Source organism: Trachurus trachurus (genome assembly GCF_905171665.1).
Source record: "Trachurus trachurus genome assembly, chromosome: 6".
NCBI classification, from domain to species: domain Eukaryota; kingdom Metazoa; phylum Chordata; class Actinopteri; order Carangiformes; family Carangidae; genus Trachurus; species Trachurus trachurus.
The window spans coordinates 33,100,941-33,108,888 of record NC_139897.1 but is presented as its reverse complement, the minus strand read 5'-3'; the positions used below and the strand labels follow the sequence as shown (position 1 = coordinate 33,108,888).

Sequence of the window (7,948 nt, the reverse complement as noted above, 5' to 3'; positions counted from 1 at the left end):
GATGATGAGACACTGAACGCTGTCAACAAGGAGCTTTGTCCTCAACTCACTGCTTTTATTCTTTATTCAGATTGAGGTGGTGCAGTTTGTCAGAGATCAGCTGTTCTTCTCTGGTCTCAGCTCTGAAGTCCAACCCCTCCCACCTGAGAGAACTGGACCTGAGAGGATACTCCAACAACCTGAGCTCTTCATCTCTGCAGCAGCTTCATGATCTTGTGAAGAGTCCAGACTTTCGACTGGAGACTCTGCAGTGTTACTGATCTGTAGCTGTTTCCACAGCTGATGAGACTGTGGGAGTGAAATAAAGTGTAAAGTGCAGCAGGTGAACCTGTCAGGATGTGACATCACATATGACATCATCTATGACATCACAGACTCAGAAAACGCTGCAGCAGCTTCAATGTGTCAATCATCAGTGATCCAGTCACAGGTAAAGGTGTTGAGTCAAACAGGAACAATGAGCTTCACCTGTCACTCAAGTACAGGAAGTACTTTTACTCCACTAACTCCTAACTAAATACTTTTACTGTGATACTGTCATTATATAAACTTTTACTCTGCTCCTATATTATAGTATTCACTGTGATACCTTGTAGGAAGTACTTTTACTGAGATGCTGTATCTACAGAAACTACTCTCATTGTTCTACTGTAAATACATGAGTTATTTTTGTTGTGTTACTGTAAGTACAGGGAGTATTTTTACTGTGGTACTGTAAATAAAGGATACCTTGAAGTGCAATTACTCTGTTTCTGAAAATACTTTTACTCTGGTACTGTAAATGTGATAAGTATCCACTGTGATACCTTGAAAGAAGTACTTTTACTCTTATGCTGTTTACAGAAACTACTTTTATTGTTGTACTATAAATACATCAAGTACTTTTACTTTGGTACTGTAACTAAAGGATACCTTATATAAAGTACTTTAACTCTGATACTGTATCTACAGGAAATACCTTTATTTTTATATTATTACATATGGCTCATTAAGTAGTTTTACTGTGTTACAGTAACTACAGTAGTAGTAGGAGGAGACGCTCAGAGAGAAAGTCAGGAGGAGGTGGAGGAGGAGGAGGAGGAGGAGGAGGAGAAGGAAGAAGAGGGGGAGGAGGAGAAGAGGAGGAGGTGGATGAAGAGGAGGGAGGAGGAGGAATAGAAGGACAAAGAGGAGGAGGAGGGAGAAGAGAAGGAGGAGCAGGTGGAAGTGGAGGAGGGAGGAGGGGGAGGAGAAGGAGGAGGGAGAAGAGGAGGGAGGAGGTGGAGAAGGAGGAGGAGGAAGAGGGAGAAGAGGAGGGAGGAGGTGGAGGAGGAGGAGGGAGAAGAGGAGGGAGGATGAGGAAGAGGAGAAAGAGGAGGGGGGAGGGGGAGAAGGATGAAGAGGGAGGACGTGGAGGAGGAGGAGGAGAAAGAGGAGGGAGAAGGGGAGGGGGAGAAGGAGGAGGAGGAAGAGGAGAAAGAGGAGGGGGAGAGGAGGGAGGAAGAGGAGAAAAAAGAGGGAGAAGAGGAGGGAGGAGGGGGAGAAGGAAGAGGAGAAAGAGGAGGGAGAAGAGGAGGGAGGAGGTGGAGGAAGAGGAGGAGGAAGAGGAGAAAGAGGAGGGAGGAGGTGGAGGAGGAGGGAGAAGAGGAGGGAGGAGGGGGAGAAGGAGGAGGAGGAAGAGGAGGGAGAAGAGGAGGGGGAGAAGGAGGAGGAGGAAGAGGAGGGAAAAGAGGAGGGCAAGGAGGAGGGAGGAGGTGGAGGAGGGAGAAGAGGAGGAGGTGGAGGAGTAGGAGGAGGAGGAAGAGGCGGAGGGAGGAGGTGGAGGAGGGAGAAGAGGAGGAGGTGGAGGAGTAGGAGGAGGAGGAAGAGGAGGAGGTAATTTTTACTGTGTTACTGTAAGTACAGGGAGTACTTTTACTTTGGTACTGTATCTAAAGGATACCTTATATAAAGTACTTTAACTCTGATACTCTATCTACAGGAAATACCTTTATTTTTATATTATTACATATGGCTCATTAAGTAGTTTTACTGTGTTACAGTAACTACAGTGAAGAACTGTTTACTTTGGTACTATTAATACAGTAAGTGTTTATAATATTGTAACTACAGGAAGTACTTTTGCTGTGGAACTTTAAGTACTGTGAAGTAAAAATATCACTAACTTTTCTCTCCAAAAGAAAGAAAAACAAAAATCTCTTATCAAAACTTTATTGACACAAACTCTAAACTGAAAAAGCACATTACAATGTTATTACATTAGCAATGTTACATCTCATATTGTCTCTGCACAAAGACAACAAAGAGCTTTTTAACTGTGAACACAGTTCAACCTGTTCAAGAGTTGTGTTTGGGCAACACGGCCACACAACAGGAGAAACACTGGAATAGTTTATTCTTGTCCACATCAGAGTGAAGTTATTAACTTTACTGATTATCCATCTGATTATCTGTCCTGCTGCGAGCGCTCAGCTTCTTTCAGTGGCCTCCATAGACTGTAGAGAGAAGTAAAACATCCCATAATGAGCTCCTGACGCTGGGCTCAACAGGTGAGGAGCGAATCCCCTCAGCTGAACGTCTGTAGGAGGAGACGCTCAGAGAGAAAGTCAGGAGGAGGTGGAGGAGTTGGAGGAGGAGGAGGAGGAGGAGGAGGAAGAGGAGAAGGGGGAAGAGGAGGTGGAGGAGGACAAGGAAGTGGAGGAAGAGAAGGACAAAGAGGAGGGAGAAGAGGAGGGAGGAGGAGGAAGAGGAGAAAGAGGAGGGAGGAGGGGGAGGAGGAAGAGGAGAAAAAGGAGGGAGAAGAGGAGGGAGGAGGTGGAGGAGGAGGAGGAGGAGGAGGAGGAGGAAGAGGAGAAGGGGGAAGAGCAGGTGGAGGAGGACAAGGAAGAGGAGGGGGAGGAGGAGAAGGAGGAGGAGGAGGAGAAAGAGGAAGGAGGAACTGGAGGAGGTGGGAGGAGGAAGAGGAGAAGGGGGAAGAGGAGGTGGAAGAGGACAAGGAAGAGGAGGAAGAGAAGGACAAAGAGGAGGGAGAAGAGGAGGGAGGAGGAGGAAGAGGAGAAAGAGGAGGGAGGAGGGGGAGGAGGAAGAGGAGAAAAAGGAGGGAGAAGAGGAGGGAGGAGGTGGAGGAGGAGAAGGGGGAAGAGGAGGTGGAGGAGGACAAGGAAGAGGAGGGGGAGGAGGAGAAGGAGGAGGAGGAGGAGAAAGAGGAAGGAGGAACTGGAGGAGGTGGGAGGAGGAAGAGGAGAAGGGGGAAGAGGAGGTGGAAGAGGACAAGGAAGAGGAGGAAGAGAAGGACAAAGAGGAGGGAGAAGAGGAGGGAGGAGGAGGAAGAGGAGAAAGAGGAGGGAGGAGGGGGAGGAGGAAGAGGAGAAAAAGGAGGGAGAAGAGGAGGGAGGAGGTGGAGGAGGAGAAGGGGGAAGAGGAGGTGGAGGAGGACAAGAAAGAGGAGGGGGAGGAGGAGAAGGAGGAGGAGGAGGAGAAAGAGGAAGGAGGAACTGGAGGAGGTGGGAGGAGGAAAAGGAGAAGGGGGAAGAGGAGGTGGAAGAGGACAAGGAAGAGGAGGGGGAGGAGGAGAAGTGGAGGAGGTGGATGAAGAGGAGGGAGGAGGAGGAAGAGAAGGACAAAGAGGAGGAGGAGGGAGAAGAGAAGGAGGAGGAGGTGGAGGAAGAGGAGAAAGAGGAGGGAGGAGGGCGAGGAAGAGGGAGAAGAGGAGGGAGGAGGGGGAGAAGGAGGAGGAAGAGGAGTAGGAAGCGGAAGAGGAGGGAGAAGCGGAGGGAAGAGGTGGAGGAAGAGGAGAAAGAGTAGGGAGAAGAGGAGGGAGGAGGAGGAGGAGGAAGAGGAGAAAGAGGAGGGCGAGGAGGAGGAGGAAGAGCAGGAGGAGGAGGAGGAGGAAGAAGAGGAGGAGGGAGAAGAGGAGGGAGGAGGAGGAAGCGGAGAAAGAGGAGGGAGGAGGTGGAGGAGGAGGGAGAAGAGGAGGGAGGAGGGGGAGAAGGAGGAGGAGGGAGGAGGAGGGAGAAGAGGAGGGAGGAGGTGGAGGAAGAGGAGGAGGAAGAGGAGAAAGAGGAGGGAGGAGGTGGAGGAGGAGGGAGAAGAGGAGGGAGGAGGGGGAGAAGGAGGAGGAGGAAGAGGAGAAAGAAGAGGAGGGAGAAGAGGAGGGGGAGAAGGAGGAGGAGGAAGAGGAGGGAAAAGAGGAGGGCAAGGAGGAGGGAGAAGAGGAGGGAGGAGGGGGAGAAGGAGGAGGAGGAAGAGGCGGAGGGAGGAGGTGGAGGAGGGAGAAGAGGAGGAGGTGGAGGAGTAGGAGGAGGAGGAAGAGGAGGAGGTAATTTTTACTGTGTTACTGTAAGTACAGGGAGTACTTTTACTTTGGTACTGTAACTAAAGGATACCTTATATAAAGTACTTTAACTCTGATACTGTATCTACAGGAAATACCTTTATTTTTATATTATTACATATGGATTATTAAGTAGTTTTACTGTGTTACAGTAACTACAGTGAAGAACTGTTTACTTTGGTACTATTAATACAGTAAGTGTTTATAATATTGTAACTACAGGAAGTACTTTTGCTGTGGAACTTTTAAGTACTGTGAAGTAAAAAAAAATATCACTAACTTTTCTCTCCAAAAGAAAGAAAAACAAACATCTCTTATCAAAACTTTATTGACACAAACTCTAAATTGAAAAAGCACATTACAATGTTATTACATTAGCAATGTTACATCTCATATTGTCTCTGCACAAAGACAACAAAGAGCTTTTTAACTGTGAAAACAGTTCAACCTGTTCAAGAGTTGTGTTTGGGCAACACGGCCACATAACAGGAGAAACACTGAAATAGTTTATTCTTGTCCACATCAGAGTGAAGTTATTAACTTTACTGATTATCCATCTGATTATCTGTCCTGCTGCGAGCGCTCAGCTTCTTTCAGTGGCCTCCATAGACTGTAGAGAGAAGTAAAACATCCCATAATGAGCTCCTGACGCTGGGCTCAACAGGTGAGGAGCGAATTCCCTCAGCTGAACGTCTGTAGGAGGAGACGCTCAGAGAGAAGGTCAGGAGGAGGTGGAGGAGGAGGAGGAGGAGGAGGAGGAGGAGGAGGAGGAGGAAGAGGAGGTGGAGGAGGAGGAAGAGAAGGACAAAGAGGAGGAGGAGGGAGAAGAGAAGGAGGAGGAGGAGTGAGAAGAGGAGGGAGGAGTAGGGGGAGGAGGAAGCGGAAGAGGAGGTGGAGGAGGAGGAAGAGAAGGACAAAGAGGAGGAGGAGGAGGAGGAGGAGGAGGAAGAGGAGAAAGAGGAGGGAGGAGGGGGAGGAGGAAGAGGAGAAAAAGGAGGGAGAAGAGGAGGGAGGAGGTGGAGGAGGAGAAGGGGGAAGAGGAGGTGGAGGAGGACAAGAAAGAGGAGGGGGAGGAGGAGAAGGAGGAGGAGAAAGAGGAAGGAGGAACTGGAGGAGGTGGGAGGAGGAAGAGGAGAAGGGGGAAGAGGAGGTGGAAGAGGACAAGGAAGAGGAGGGGGAGGAGGAGAAGAGGAGGAGGTGGATGAAGAGGAGGGAGGAGGAGGAAGAGAAAGACAAAGAGGAGGAGGAGGGAGAAGAGAAGGAGGAGGAGGTGGAGGAAGAGGAGAAAGAGGAGGGAGGAGGGCGAGGAAGAGGGAGAAGAGGAGGGAGGAGGGGGAGAAGGAGGAGGAAGAGGAGTAGGAAGCGGAAGAGGAGGGAGAAGCGGAGGGAAGAGGTGGAGGAAGAGGAGAAAGAGGAGGGAGGAGGAGGAAGAGGAGAAAGAGGAGGGCGAGGAGGAGGAGGAAGAGCAGGAGGAGGAGGAGGAGGAAGAAGAGGAGGAGGGAGAAGAGGAGGGAGGAGGAGGAAGCAGAGAAAGAGGAGGGAGAGGAGGAGGGAGAAGAAGAGGGAGGAGGGGGAGGAGGAAGAGGAGGGAGAAGAGGAGGGAGGAGGAGGGAGAAGAGGAGGCAGGAGGGGGAGGAGGAAGAGGAGGGGGAGAAGGATGAGAAAGAAGATGAGAAGGAGGTGGAGGAGGAGGACGAGGAGGAGGAGGAGGACACAAACACGCTCTTGTAACGCTCTTTCAAATAAATGTCGTCACTCTGGTGAAAAACTCTCTCCGGTCCTCACAACGTAGTAAGAACAAGAACACACACACACACACACACATGAAGCCTCGGTCTGATCCGACGTCAGGAGACGAGCAGCGTCAGATCACCTGACTCACCTGAACGTGACGTGAGTCGTCCTCACCGTCACCAACGTGCACTGAAACAGACGGAGGAGAAGATCCACTTCACTGGAGTCTGAGAAAAACCGGTTTCCTTGAACGCAGCCTGAAGAGTCATGAGTTATTAAACCAGGACACAAACTCATTCACAAAACCTGACGAAGCTTCAGACATGTGAACACAGCGACACCTGGTGGTCGATCAGAGTTACAGCAGCTTTTTACACATCACTGACTTCACTGTGTCAATCTGGTCTCAGAGTTATTAGATCTAGATAATTAATGTTTAATGGTTATTAGTGTCGTTTACATGTGACGCTGTTAATGAGCTACAAACGATGGGACGTGATTGGACAATAAAACATCATCAAAACACAACTTCACTACAGTAAAGGAAGGAGAGAGAAGAGAGGAAGAGGTGAAAGAGTGAGGGGGGGGAGATCGTAGAGAGACGGAGGGGAAAAGGAGAGACATAGGGATGAAGGCAGAGAGAAAGAAGGAGAGGACAGAGAGATAGATGAGAGAGGAAGAGAAGTGGGGGAAAGAGAGAGAGGGGGTGACAGGAAGAGACTTAGAGGAGCCAGAGAGAAAGAGGATAGAGAGAGTGAGGGAAGAGAGAGAGGAGAGAGGGGGGAGAGAGAGGCAGGGAGGGAGGGGAGAGACTTAGAGGGGGGCAGAGAGAAAGATGGTGAGGAGAGAGAGATCGTATTGTATCGTATCGTATTTAGAGAAAGGGAGGGAGGAGAGAGGAGGGGGAGAAAGAGAGCGTGGAGAGAGGGGAGAAAAGGAGAGACAGAGAGAAAGAAGTCGAGTATAGAGTGAGAGAAGAGAGAGGAAGAGGGGGGAGGAGAGAGAGAGGGGGAGACAGGGAGAGACTTAGAGGGAGGGAGGAAGATAGAACAGTAGTAGTAGTAATAGTTATTAGATCTAGATAATTAATGTTTAATGGTTATTAGTGTCGTTTACATGTGACGCTGTTAATGAGCTACAAACGATGGGACGTGATTGGACAATAAAACATCATCAAAACACAACTTCACTACAGTAAAGGAAGGAGAGAGAAGAGATGAGGGAGGAGAGAGGGAGAGAGAGAAGGAGGGGAGAGACTAAGATGGGGAGGAGGAGGAGGAGGAGGAGGAGGAGGTGGAGGAGGAGGAAGAGGAGGTGGAGATGGAGGGAGGAGTAGGTGGAGGAGGAGGAGGAGGAAGAAGAGGTGGAGATGGAGGGAGGAGGAGGAGGAGGAGGAGGAAGAGGAGGTGGAGATGGAGGGAGGAGTAGGTGGAGGAGGAGGAGGAGGAAGAAGAGGTGGAGATGGAGGGAGGAGGAGGAGGAGGAGGAGGAAGAAGAGAGGGAGGAAGAGGAGGAGGGGGAGGAAGAGGAGGAAGAGAAGGAGGAGGTGGAAGAGGAGAAGGCAGAATAGGAAGAGGAGAAGAAGGAGGAGGTAGAGGAGTTGGAGGAAGAGGAGGAGACGGAGAAGAAGGAAGAGAAGGAGGAGGTGGAGGTGGAAGAGGAGAAGGCAGAATAGGAAGAGGAGAAAAAGGAAGAGGAAGAAGAGAGGGAGGAAGAGGAGCAAGAAGAGGAGGAGGAGAAAGAGGGGGAGGAAGAAGAGGAGGAAGAGGAGGAAGAGTAGGAGTCCAAACGTGTAGAAATAAAAGCATGAATCTCTGTCAAGCTTTACTCCAAGATTAGAAACTCCTCCTCCTCCTCCTCCTCTGAACACATCAGGTCCACTGTAGCAAGTAGCCGTCCTGA

General features: G+C 50.0%; 1 protein-coding gene across 1 annotated transcript in view; it reads left to right on the top strand.

The window, feature by feature from the left end:
* The window catches only part of LOC310987541 (NACHT, LRR and PYD domains-containing protein 3-like), a 136,013-nt gene that overhangs the window by 43,375 nt on the left and 84,690 nt on the right, over positions 1-7,948 (top strand). The gene's annotated exons all lie outside the window — the stretch shown is intronic.